Below are 14,283 nucleotides of genomic sequence, written 5' to 3' on the forward strand. Positions count from 1 at the left end.
AATGTGATGGACACACAAATTGTAAAATGTAAAAAGAGCATGGGAGGGACAAAGACACAGGCACATACCTGCATGTCGTATGTATTATAAAAGCTAATATCATAGAGGTAGGTCATAAACGCACCCAGAGATGCAGTGATTGTATAGGAAGGTGACACAAGTTTGATCAAACCAGATTCATCAATCTCCAGCGGATAGACGACTCACACGGCCGTAATATCCAACAAACAGCAACAGGCAGCGGCTACATATAAAGTGGGCTACCACATGTGGCACAAAATGTACAGACAGCATGTTTCAGCCGCAAGCTGTGTTTGAAAGAGAGGGAGAGGCGCACTGTGCATCCAGACAGACCGAAATACCGAGAGATCATTCGAGGAGAAGACGAGAGAGGGATGGAGGTGGTGGGCGTGGGAGAACGGAGGGATGTGGGAGAGGAGACAGACAGGAGGAGGGGAGATAGACAGCACTGCTGCAGTGTGAACTCTTTGTCCCTGGTGCATCACAACACACACACACACACACACACATTGAAATAGACATAGCATGCAGAGGGAATGTCATATCAATGCCAAGCACAGAGCCAGACAGCGAACCCCAGACAGGCACACCTCCACTGACAGCCACCAACAAGTTCACTCTATTTCTCCTTTACACTCGACTCGTTGACTTGTAGCATGTGATGCTGCTGTTCCTGTTTCTTTGTCTCATCACTTTCCCCTGATTTAAACTCTGCACTGTGCGGTACACTGCTGCTGCCGCCGATTCCAACGTGTGGAGTTGTCTCTGCGACAGTGAGACGTATAGTTCCTGCAAAGGCATCTGCACTGGCACGAGACTGCATCACAGCTAATAGTATTAAATGTGTAGTGCACTGCAGACACAAAGAACGAGAGCGATGCCTACGCACGCAGACGTATGCAGCATGCGAGCGTAGAGTCACACTGCGATGCGGCGGGGTTGTCTGAGGACAGCAGCGAGCAGAGAGGGAGCGAGGCGGTAGCACGAGTTCCCTTTATGTGCTGCGCTTTGATTTTATTTCATGTTAAAAAAAAAAAAAAGATCAAATTAGATGTAGCTTTATAGATCCACCGTATAGAGGGAATTTCAAGAAAGTAGAAATAATGCTATACATACACAAGGTGTGCAATATAGACAAAGGGATCAAAGTTGTGTTCTTGTGCAGTTTGTCCATCCTTGCAGTATAAAGAGAACAAAATGTGCAGCCGTGTAGGCGCGGTGGCGTTGTGCAGTCTAAGAGCTGATGGCACAAAGGAGCCCCCCCCCCAAAACAAAGAGAATGTTTGACTTTAACATCTGTACGATCAGTGGAAGAAGCTAAAATCCGAACTGACAGAGAAACCGACTGACTCAATAATGTCTGTGTTCGGATCTGACCTTCTTCCACGGAGCTGGAAGCACGTTTATGAGGACAAAGGGCTGATTTCAGCTTAAAAAATAAATAGTTTCTATAATGTTGTAAATATGGGGACGATGCTGCCAATTTTCAGACAGTGTCTCTAGGTCAGTGATTCAAGGTCCCACAGGCTTGTGTTAGTACAGCCTCCGTGTGTTTTTCTATAAAGCTGCTTTCAGACATGCACAGAGCTCTGGACATTCTCCTAAAATTACCAGGAGGGAGAACTCAAATGTCCCCATCAGAGCATGTGAGGACACAGCGGGGAAATCTTGATCCAAACACAAAGACGACACATGACGACACACGAAAAACTAACCGGATAAATTGTAAACACTGTAGCGAAGACATGAGCCTTGGTTTGAACTTTCAGGTGAGAAAACTTTAAATTAAACCATTGAGTCATTAGGACCCTTGACACAGAAAACAGTGGAAGGCGTAATCATAAAAAAATATATATAAATTTATACAGAATATAAATAGAAAGAAGAGATGGATCAAGAGCAATTGAAAGAGAGGAAAACACTCTCTTTCGTTATGATATGGAGTGAGTAGGATTTCATTTACTGAGGCAGGTCAGAGGTCAGAACTCTGCCAACAGACCAGACACTTCTCTGCTCTGCTGCTTAAATCTACTACAACTGCTGTCAATGACTGTCTTTTACAGGTGCACTCATGTCAACTATTTTTTTCATTTTCTTCTATCTCAGTCAATCATAGCTTAAGCTCCTAAATGCAGAGATTGCTTTCTATATGTGGTAATAAACCAGATATCTTTAGTCTGTTCACTTGGTCAGAGGGAGGTGAGGGTGGAGCCACCTTCCCTGATGTGCTTGTGATGATGTGACCTGTGGTAATTGAAATCCTGTGTGAATCATCAAGCTCCAGATGACTGACTGGTTGCACCTGGGAGAGGAGTCTATATATATATATGTGGGGAACCAGTGTCTGCAGGTGTCATTCTGCACTGAGGAAAGTCCAACACGCACTGAAACATTTGCACCACAGCCCTGCAATACGTGTTCTACAGACATCTGAGATCAGCACTGCCGTCCGATTCAGTTTCTGCTCCGTGTGCGAGTCGTCCTCTGCTTCAGTCGGTCAAAAGGGAAGTGAATTTAGGGGATTTTAATGGGCATTTTCTCGTATTTAATAGATGATAGATTAGTCAAGAAAATAAAAGGAAGTGAAATGAAATAATAACAAAATGTCATGAAAAAACATGAATATTCTTCACAGTCGTACTTTAAAAATGTCCTGATCTTCACATTGTTGCCTCTGTAACACGCCACATCGCCTCCTATTGAGTCACAGCGGTGCCCTGCGACTCCGCTGCCACAGCCCGGCCCGGCGCTGACATTTCACTGGTGCTGCGGTCACAACTCCGCTCCTCTTCCCTCTTCCCCCCCCCCCCTTTTCCTCATCCCATTGCTCTGTCTCTTTTTCATCCCCCTCGGCCAAATCCTCCCCTTCCTCCATGCCTTTTTTGTTTTGTTTTTCCTTCCCAGGCTGTCGTCTCTAATAAGAATTTGTACTTGAATGGGGCTGGCTCGTTAGGCAAAGGTTGCATAAAAACATAACAGAGAGAGCACAGTGCCCATCCTCTTTCACGTGCACATGTTCGTGTGTCGACCGATATTACACTCACTGTAATAACATTACTTCCCCCGTGAAACAGAACTAATTCTGTAAATCACGTGAAGATAAAAGGCGGAGCGCACCTCTGGATGTGCCTTTCATGTGCAGCGTAAAGGCCACTGTACGAAGCCAGCTATAGGATGTACCCTTCTAGGACTAATCGAGGTCCATCTGAGTACATGCTGCTTTTTATAGTGCAAAGGTCGGCCGTGACTGTTGTTTCAAACAGGCTGCATGCATGCAACACTTTCAAACAACTGCACTGCATCTCCTTGTGCAATCACGCTTTAACAGAAGGAACGAGAAGGAGAACGGTGAGATAAAAAGTATTATCATTTATAAAGATGCCTATTAAGGATTGATGACCGCTCTGTGCGCTGCATGTGCGCAGATCAAATGCCTGCATGCAGTGTTTCCCCTGGGATGAGTTGTAGCAGCGCAGGTAAAGCGTGCGTGTGGGGACATATAAATATATAAATATAAAATTATAGAAATATAAAATTATTCACTATCAAAACAATGTACAGTCATACCAATAAAGAAATAAATAGCAAAGAGTAAGTGAAACAAAACAGGAAATAGAGTATGTAGATACAAATTAAAGAGTAAATTATTACCTATACAATAATAGGGCAAAAACACAAATAAAACTAAGTTGCACAAATCCTCCTTGTGTATCACACAAATACACAAATAGAACAACACACTATTGAACACTTATATGCAACTAAATTGCATCATTCTGCTCAGCAATTGCACGGTTAATACAAATCACCGAAAGGCCACTAAGGCGTTCCTGTGACCTCAGGTAGGACTTGATGAGCTTCAGCTACAACCTGGTTTAAGTTATTCTTCATGATTTCTCCCAAAAATGTACACACTGTCAGTGAAACTATACATTAATGTATTATTAATGAATTGTGGTTTATTTGGTAGCATTTTGCAGTTTGACTGATTTTACTAGTTGCATCAGTACTGTATAAAGTTAGAGGTGCACTATTTGGTAGACTCCCCCTCTCCATCCTCTACTCCTCCTTCTGAGTGTGTGAGACCTTCAGCTTCTCTGCTCGCTGCTCACAAACTGGAAACAGGATGTCCTCTCTGACGAGGTTAACAGTCACACGCGATGACACGATATCATTAACGTGACGTGACGTGCAAATGAGGGATAGAAAACTGATCGTGCAAACGTTAACACTCATGTAGGGGAAACACTGACATGTATGAAGCTCAGCTGACTCGCCCGATGGCTTTAACTCTGCTTGGGTCCATTAGCCCGGTGACATGAGCCGGGCTGGATGTCCATATAAGGCCATCTTAATATTCCATGTCTAAATCTAAGTCATTTCAGTTAAGACTATGATCCATCCATATGAGCCATCGCTAATCCGAACACTGCAGTAGCCACAGTATAGCGTGACTGAGTAGTATTACACCAGACAGCCCCTGTGGAGTGTGTATATTTACATGTGTGTGTGTGTGTGTGGGTCTTAGATGTATTTTGTGGATGTCCGTGTACGGCATGCAACCTCTCCATGTGTAATTACATGTATCAAACTACACCCTTTGCATGCGCTCCGGCCCACTCGCCTGTGCATTGTCTGCGTGTTAACGCTGCATGTTAGCGTGCAAACGTCGCACATCCATCCCTGGACGGAGTGCATGTGGACAGGCTACTTTTCAACGTGTGTGTGTGTGTGTGTGGCTCAAGTCTATTACAGCAGACGACTCCTGCGGTGCGGCTGGCAGGCAGTGAGATATGAGTGTCCATCTCTGCTCTTCATCCTGCCGAGCGGACCGGCCACAGTCTGTCACTTAGTGGCGGAGAACGACTCCCAGCCACTGGTAAGCCACAGTGCGGAGGAGAAGGCTATCCATTTGCTGCCACATATAAGGAGGCGGTTACTATTTACTGTATGTCATTTCAGAGTTACATTTAGATTAGATTTTTGTGGATTTTGGTGCAGAAATGATAAGATGGAGGAGACAAAAAGGGGAACAACCTGGGAAGACAATAACATATTTTTCATAAAGATGGGGGACAAAAACAATATGAACTTCAATATGAAATTAATCAACAAGATCAAAATGCCTTATGTCATATAAGCAGGACAAGTTCAAAATAGAAAGAACAGGGAAAGCAGTGTGTGGTCTCACATATATAATTATGTCAGTTAAATTCTGTATATTTAAATAGAAAATATGCTTTTCATACACATTTTCCAGTTTTAGAAGCAAACTGCAAAGACTGCTGGATGTAGCTTTATATTAATACTTAGGTTTTCTTCTGGCTGTATACTTGTCAGGTTATCGTCCGGGGGACAACAACACACATGGAAATTACATGTCAAAACTGACTAGCATCATCTGTCAAGGAAGGAGAATTGAATGTGGAATATTGCACTTTGTTGAGATGTCTGCCGAGGCACTTGCAGTGATTAAATGGCCAAACAATAACATCATCTCAGCTGGAAACATGCAGCTCAACCGGATGAGTTGCAATGACAAATGCACTCTGCGTGTGGACACCTGACCCGAACCTGTCGGGACCAATCGGGTTGAACCCCCTTTTGTACCTAGAAAAGGTCATAGACAGAAACAATATCTACCCCGTACTTTAAAAACTAAATGATATATTTATATGATTGTGTGAAGCTATATAGCCACTGGCAGTGTATCTGTTTGAAGAAGTAGAAAGTGTCTGACTTGACGGCTGTGTTTTCTTTACTTCACTAGAATTGTAAAATTGTACACTGTGTGCAAGCACATGCTGGTTCAGACATTTGATGAGAGGTTTCAGGGCATGAAAATAAAACAAAAGGAAGTGGAACATATTTGCTACATAGTTTAATGTGGAACATCTGATGTGCCTGACGACATGAAATCGTTGAGCTGCAAAGCCACAAGCTCCGAGCTACGTACAACAGCATGTGCAGGCCCCTGCTGTGAGCAGTTCTTTTCAAAGACTGACTTTTGAAAGCCTCTGTTGACTCAAGGCGGGAAAACCAGCTGTAGCATGGTCATCACTACCATCTGACATCAGACACCTGGCCAAAGAGGAGCAGCTCCAGCCATCACACAAGAGAGAATAGTGTGATGTATGTGTTCAGTCATTTAGTTTGGCCCTCGAAGGATGTTATAAAAAAATAAAATGGCCCATGATAGTATGAAGACTCCCCCACCCCTGGTTTCATCATACAACGCAGTTTGGACAAGCAGACACCAATTCAGACCGCAACAAAAAGTCAGTGCTATCTGATAAAAAACACTGGTGTCATCTGTGACATATTGCATGTTCACCAGCGACCCCACCACTTCCTGTGTGAACTTGCACACAGGACACACATGTACACACACACGGAGTCAGTCACCATGAAATGACATCAACTGCCAAGACAATCAGGGGCCAACTTGATGTTGAACGGTTTCCATGGTTACGGAGCCCTGCTCACAAGCAGGCAACGATACACACACATGTGATTGGAAATACCTGGAATTCTACCGTTAAACGTTGGGTACAAAGTAAGAACATCCGAGACAGAAGTGCAACCTTGAAACTGTTTCAGCTACTTAGACTTCGTGTGTTTCATTTGACCTGGATGACAGAAAAAAATAAATAGATCCGTGCTTCAATCCAATTTTTTTGATGAAATTCACCCAATATTTTAAAGTGGGAGCTTTCCATTTCCTCAATGATATGCTGATTCTCAAATGCTTTTATTATTATGCCTCATCCAAGGACTGCAAGGTTATCTGCTCCATGGACATTAATCCACATCAATTCTCCCAGGACTATATTTTGCAAGAGTAACTATGATTGGCTTGATGGTATCCTGATTTTACAAGGCCAGAAGGCCAGTCCATAACTGGGGATTGGGTGCTTTCAGTCAATCTTCTGCCAGGCTAAAGGTCAACCAAACCATCCTTCCATCCCTCCCTCCCTCCATTTATCAGCACGTTTATCTATTCATCACTTTCCGTCTTTTGCCGTCTCCCTCTCTCTCTCTCTCTGTGGCCTCTCGGTAACCTCGCAGAGGGTGAGAATGTCAGCGTTCAGTGGCATTTACAGCCCATTCCCACTCCACTCAGAGGACCTTATTACACCTAGGTCAGGGGTGAGCCTGTGTTTGTTTGTGTGTGTGTGTGTGTGTGGTGGGGGGGGGTGGTCCACATACACAACCACACACACCCAGTGACCTCACCTGACGGTCTTGCATTTGATCAATTGTCTGTGATGGTATAGCGGTTACTCTACGGAAGCAGATGAGGTCCATCCCCTGTGGTTAATGCACTGTGACATATGTGTGTGTGTGTGTGTGTGTGTGTGTACGTGAGCTATTCAGGTGGAAGCGTTTCATAAATGTATTGATTAGATGAATAGCAAATGTAAACACAGTGGCGCTGCTGCATTATGCATGGGCAGAACGGTCGCGTGTGCATTTATTTCCGCCTAAGTATGTAAATGTGTGAGCGAGCAAATAACATGAAAGAAAATTTGCCTCAAGCATCTATATCCTGTTTGGATATAGATGTGTTTGTATTTATTGTTTAGACGTGTGTGTGTGTGTGTGTGTGTGTGTGTGTGTGTTGTCGCACTAAGTAGCTCAGACGTGGCATCTGCAGCGGAGAGCACTGAATACAAAGAGCCCCTCTGGACATCTATCCGTCAGTCAAACGCACTCAGGGGTAGAATGCGTGTTGGTTTATTTGTGCTCTTGTCAATCACCTCTATTGACAGCCCACCCATCTGTCCGCCCATCCATACATCGGCCACACATTTGAATAGTCATGACGTGTGCTAACAAAGTGAGTTGATGAAGTGTCCTGTGTTCTATGGGATGCAAATCGTTTCTTTCACACATTAAAAACACACAACATGGTTTTAGTCGGTTGTCTCTAAATGATTGATTTAATTGTTTTCCATTGTTGCAACAAGAGAAAAAGACCACATGCTTTAAAGAGAGGGTTGGGTCAGATTACTTTAAAATATCGTCAGTCACTAAATACAAATGAAATGGACATTTTTCGTGATTTGTATCCGTTGGACTTCTTGGTCGCTTCAAAATTTAAACTTTGACAAACAACCATCCGTGCTCACATTTACACCTATGGCCAATTTAGAGTCGCAAATCCAATCTGCATGTCTTTGGACTCCGGGAGGAAGCAGGAGAAAACACAGACAGACACGGGGAGAACATGCAAACTCCACACAGAGAGACCCCACCCAGCCCGGACTCAGGCCAACACCCTTCTTGCTATGAGGCGACACCACTGCATCATTGTGCCGCCCGATATTCAACATCCGATACCCTTAATTTGTTTGGTGTTGTGATTGAAGTCTATGGCCTCCTACATTTACACATTTACTCCAGCGGTCGTTGAGGATACAGAATGCTTCTTTGTATCGGTCAGCGCCTTGGACCTCCAGAAACTGACCGCCCAGGCTCCCTTTCTTGAATTCAGCACCCTTCATTAATTAATATCAGTTTAAAAAATGTTGAGATTTTAAAATTGCCATATTTTAAAAATATAATCCCTCACAATGCAAATATGAGCTATTTGCACGTTTTATTCTTGTTACGTGGCCTGATTAGATATTTTTTAATCTGATTACATAATCCCATCGACCCTATCCACAGATGTATCAGCAGTATCCACATGTGAGCCCAGTTTCATGCCACATAATGCGTTTTTTTTCCCTCAGCAATTATAAAACAGGATCTTTTGTTTTTAGTTCATTGAGGCCTGTGCAGGTAGTTGCTCTCACTTCAAACATGCACATGTGGTTCCATTCGCTCGTGCATTATCCTCCAATTTCCCTGCGTGTGTGAAATTGGGCGCTGACGTAATTTTCCCTGTGGTAAGCACCTGCACTTTGATGAGCATGGTGTGCAAAGGGGAGTATTGCCTGAATTAATCCCAGATCCCAATAACAGTGGACAGGTGTAGGGGGAGACCACAGGGGTTGGGGCGCTATCATTCTACTATGATACTATCATTTACTATCATTCTTCCAGTACTGTCATTCTCCGGTTTTCCAAGGTTTGGACTCAACAAAAGAACCCAGCAAAGCAGCCGCCTCGTCCCCATCACACTATATGACGAGCAAATGTCGAGGCCTTTTGTGTGAGTGTGTCTTTCACTCCTGCCCGACACTAACACAGAGGATTACCACTGCATTTAAAGGGCAAGGACGAATGTTGAGAGGAGGCTATTGTGAACAGGGTAACTGTGAGCAGAATCATTGAATGTACGTGTGTATGTGCATGTGTGTTGAAAGTGTGTGTGTGTGTGTGTGTGGCACCTCACGTGGAGGTTTGCTTCTCCTCTGGCTGCCTGGCAGCTCCGGCGTGCCGGGGACGGAGCTCGTGTTGGTGCCAAGTTCCACAACACTCACCTCACACGGCTCCCACTGGTTCTCCCACCCCCAGTTTTGGTTATTTAAAAAGTACTTTCCTAAATTGTACTTGGCAGTTGTGTGTGCTGAGTGAGATCCACAGAGCCTCTGACATAAGCTCACACTGTGCAGTTGTAAACGTACACATACAGATATCAGTGGACAGCTTTTTGCCCGGTTTTGGCCATGAAGCTTGAGTGGGGAAGTATTTCAACATCAGTAACGGCCTCTGTGCTGTTTTGACAAGCGTTCGATGAGATACTGTCTCCTATCTTTCCTCCCAGTGCAGCTGGAGGCTTACCTTTGCATAAAAAAGGAAAACAGGTGGGATTTTACAGAAAATCCACTATAGCACTATAGGAAATGTAGTATTATATATATATATACTGTATATGTCCCAAAATTAAGAGTACCGTTGCCATTTGTGTTATCTATAAGGTGATACATTATTTTCATATATATTGATCCTTTAAATATACTTTTCTTTTCATTTTAATCATAAATGTCTTTCTTTTATATTAACGTATAAAATATTAACATATATTGATGGAATTTGGGATGAATATATATGTATGTAAGATATATGTCCACAATATAAGCATACATTGTATATACAGAACATACCAACTTATTAACATTGGTGACATATATGTGAATATGCACTCTGCATGTATGTTTAATTTAAACAAATAAATATATGTTATGTGTACAAATTATATACATAACGTGTGTTTTATTCATATATAAACAGACATTTTTATTTGGGTTGGAATAAATGGGATTTTAATATAATTCTTACACATATGGGATATATGTTTTTACTTCATTTGTACATATATTTCAATTGTGGAAGTTCAATATATGTAAATATATTACATTTGCGTATGGGAGGTGCTATTCAACCAACTCACCTGCAGTGAAAACTTGGAGCTTTTCCAGTGGCTGATTGTGGAAAGAGTGAAATGTAACCGGAAAAACATGTGAGTTCTTCAGAGCAAGTCACATGTACTTTCAGCCTTGTCTGTTCCTGTAAAGTTCTAATTGATACGTGTGCTGGTATGTCTGTTCTGTAATGCTTCTGGTATGTTGTAAAGTATGACTTTACAACATACAACCTGCTCGGGAACTACAGATAAAAATCGGACAGGTTTTATTAATGTTATTAATGTGTGTCACCGAGCACTACTTCCTGACAGCTGATTGATTTACATGTTGTTTTTTTCCTTGGTTTATTTTGTGTTGTGCGATTTCAGTAAACCACTTAGGAATGAAGCACGAGTCAGAGGATAACATTTTCCTTTCCTTTCCTGTGATGCGAACATTACAATAACAAAAACGTCGTCTTTTTCACGAGCAATATATCAATATTCACATAGTGCCACCTGTTGGCATGAAGTAGTATTAACTTTCATAATACAACAAATCGTACTGATATTCACCTGTAAAAACAACACGTTGTGAGTTTACGGGGCTGCACAATTTTTTTGGGGGGGGCTGGGAAAGTTAACCTCCTAGCTACCGAGCAACTGCTGCCTGTTTCCTCCTGTTTCCAGTCTTTGGCTAAACTAAGCTAACTCGATTTAGCTTCATATTTTACTGCACAGTACTGGTGACTATTTATCTCTCTAATTTTCTGCAAGAAAGCTAATTTCCCATAGAGTCAAGCGAATGCTAAAGTAACATAAACACAACTACATTTAGCCATAGGTGATTATACACTAATGCAAACAATTAGAAATACATTTTATTAGAAATGACAAACATTACATTCAATCCCAGTAAATCCTACACACTGGACCTTGTAAACACAGACACTAACTGAGCTGTAAGTGTTGGAACGACACAGGTGGTCTGAGCCGTACTGAATGTAATAACTGTGACGGCTACAGTACAGAGGGAACAGGAGGAGAGCAGAAAATGGGAACACTCATGCAGAGTGTAAGACTACACACAGTCACCCGTGCCTCAAATCTTATTTTCCACTCACAAGTGAAAATATGCTGTGATGATCATGCAAGCTTCTGGGAATGTGTGTGTGTGTGTGTGTGTGTGTGTGTGTGTGTGTGTGTGTGTGTGTGTGTGTGTGTGTGTGTGTGTGTGTGTGTGTGTGTGGTGGTTCTTCTTCAGGAGGATCATACCAGTCCGTTCCCAGAAAAGCCACCCTGCTCTCAGCTCAAACTATTTGTTATTGATTCAGCTATTATGATCTTCTCGTCTTCTTTCATTGGCCTCCCTGCTTACAGTCAGCAGGTGTAGCCCCAGGGTGTGTTTGTGTGTGAGTGTGTGAGAGACAGCGAGAGAGTGCATGAGGAGCAGCATGTGACAGAAACGCATGAGAAGAATCAGGTGACGGCTAGGTCAGATCAAAACAATAACAGACGTGTGCACGTGCGTGCGCTCACCCCGCGTGCACGGACGCGCCACCTTAGCACTCTTTTCTCATAAGCACGCTGCTTTACCCGCAGCTGATAAGTCGGACTCATGCTGCTGCCTTTTGTTTTCTCCGAAAACAGCCTCGTTCACTCTGATCACGTGCCAAAACATTTGAAAGCCTCTTTCCAGAAATTATTCAACAACATAAGAAAAAATGTTTTTTTAGCTTCAGGTGTTTGGAGGAGAAATAACAGCCCCTTCGCTGAGGGGGGAATAAAAGTTAACACAAAGAATCTGTAGGATTGAGGAGGAAGAGGAGGGACATTTTTAAGCCATCAAATGTGTCTTATTTCTTGTCTCTATCTGCTTCAGAGGCTGATAATTTCCAGTGTTTGCAAACAATGACAAATCTGTCAGCTCTTCAGGTTTTATGTGATTTTTTTTCAAACAACGCTCAGGCACCATGTTAACTTTGTCTGTTTGCCTTTTTGGTGCCAGACAGGTATCGTACAAGTCTTTCATCCCAGTTTATTCACTGGAAATGAGGTTGATGAGAGCTGAAAGACACAATGTCGAGGTGACATTTCTATGTTGCTTCCTCACATCTGACCCAGACAACCTCCTGCTGCGTTCTTCATATGCGAAAGGGAATCTCAACAAAACAATTTTCCAGACATTTTCGACATTTTTTTAACATAAAAATATGAAGTAGTGCAGCTGTAGCCAAACTCTTCATTTAAAGTACTTCACACTGGGTAGTTCATCAGTTAATCAGTCCCATTCAACGGCGAGTTCTTGCTTTCCTCCCTCGCCTCATCAGATCGTCACAAAAGCGAGTTATCTCCTAATAGAGTGAAACTGTTGTGCGGCTCTTTGTCCGAGAGCTTCAGTTTATCTGCCTCCCATACCCCCAGTTCGATCTGAAGAAATCACCCGCTCCTAATAGGATTACGAGGACGCCGGCCCAACCGCAGATCAGTCCCGAGAGAGCGGGATTGGCTTCGGCTTATCCCCAAACTAAGACAAGGGCTACAGATGGCTCCTTTTGTTGCATCAGAGAAAGGTAGCGTGACACGGACACTGCATGTATGTATTGAACCCGCACCGTGTTCGTCTCCTCGTCCTTGAGACCTGTTGTCTGGAGGGAGGACTTTACCATTCATGAGAGCAAACACAACGGCACGTTGGCGCTGAAAGAAGTATTGACTTTATCACTTAAGCTGATTCGTGGCGCCGAATGTTTCTGACACGATGGGAGACAGCGTGTCTGGATAATCCGTGCCACACGTTAAAATGTGTAATGATTGGAGTTGCACATTTCTGATTGGCTGTTACAAATTTTAAACAAAAATAGTGTGTGACCATAGCTCTAGTCTGACGTCCTGCAGGGAAAATAAAGAATCTAGAGAGGGAACGTTCCTGCTTTCTGACGTTTTGTCTCTTTTATTTCAGCTTTTATTTATATCACGACACCTCATTGTGTTTAATCATATACATACAGAATAAGAATGGCTCTCATTGAAGTGAATACCTCCAAGGCCCAACAGTCCCTTTATTAAACTGTATTTAAATTCAAATCACACTCGTTAGAAACCAGTCCCCCAGGGTTGGATCTAGGATTTTTCTAAATCGGGACACAAAGGGGCCACATCTTACAGAGAGGGGACAGTCACATGTCCAACATCCATGCACAACTCCTGATTCAGTAACATGCACATTCCAAGTCATTCCTTGTGAGCTCTATAGCTTTGATTCAAAGCCACACATCGTTGAATACATAAAGCCTAGAAAATGGTTGGTATTATTAGTGACTGACTACTGACGGGACAAGAGCATTTCAGGGGCCAATCAGATTTCAGCTGGGGCCAGTTCCCCCGGGCCCAACCCTGGATCTGCCCCTGCAAAAAGAATTCTCATCCTATCTCACATTGTTAAAGACGGTAAAAACTTGTTTCCAGTTTCTATTGTTTCCTGGGTCAACTGTCAGTCTCAAATGTTCCATATTCTGAGCTGGAACCTTGTCGATCCTGCACGTGCAGCCGCCCGCGTGCCAGGGAACAGTTGTCCTCACGCGTAATTAGTGACAGGAAATCTAACAATGTAACAAAACAAACAGGGACTCTCGTAAAGACTAAGTGTGGGTGTGAGCGGATAAACCTGTGCGGGCTCTGTACACGTGGGTGAGCTCTGACTGTTTATGTGGGTGTGTCTGCAAACACAACAACAAGGCAGCACCACGTCTACTACCACTACTACTACACTGTTTCATAAGAATACTAAATATTCATAAATATCTTCCTCTTACTGTTTGTCTGCCTTTAATCTACCATTTTCTTTCTTGTTATACAATAGACCACAGTTCTGATAGCGGAATGGTTAGGTTGAGCACTGCAGGTCCTGTTTGAAAGACCATTTAGTGCTTGTCTCTCAATTTTCTGTCAGTCCATCACAGCATCTT

Source organism: Hippoglossus stenolepis, chromosome 22 (genome assembly GCF_022539355.2).
Source record: "Hippoglossus stenolepis isolate QCI-W04-F060 chromosome 22, HSTE1.2, whole genome shotgun sequence".
NCBI classification, from domain to species: domain Eukaryota; kingdom Metazoa; phylum Chordata; class Actinopteri; order Pleuronectiformes; family Pleuronectidae; genus Hippoglossus; species Hippoglossus stenolepis.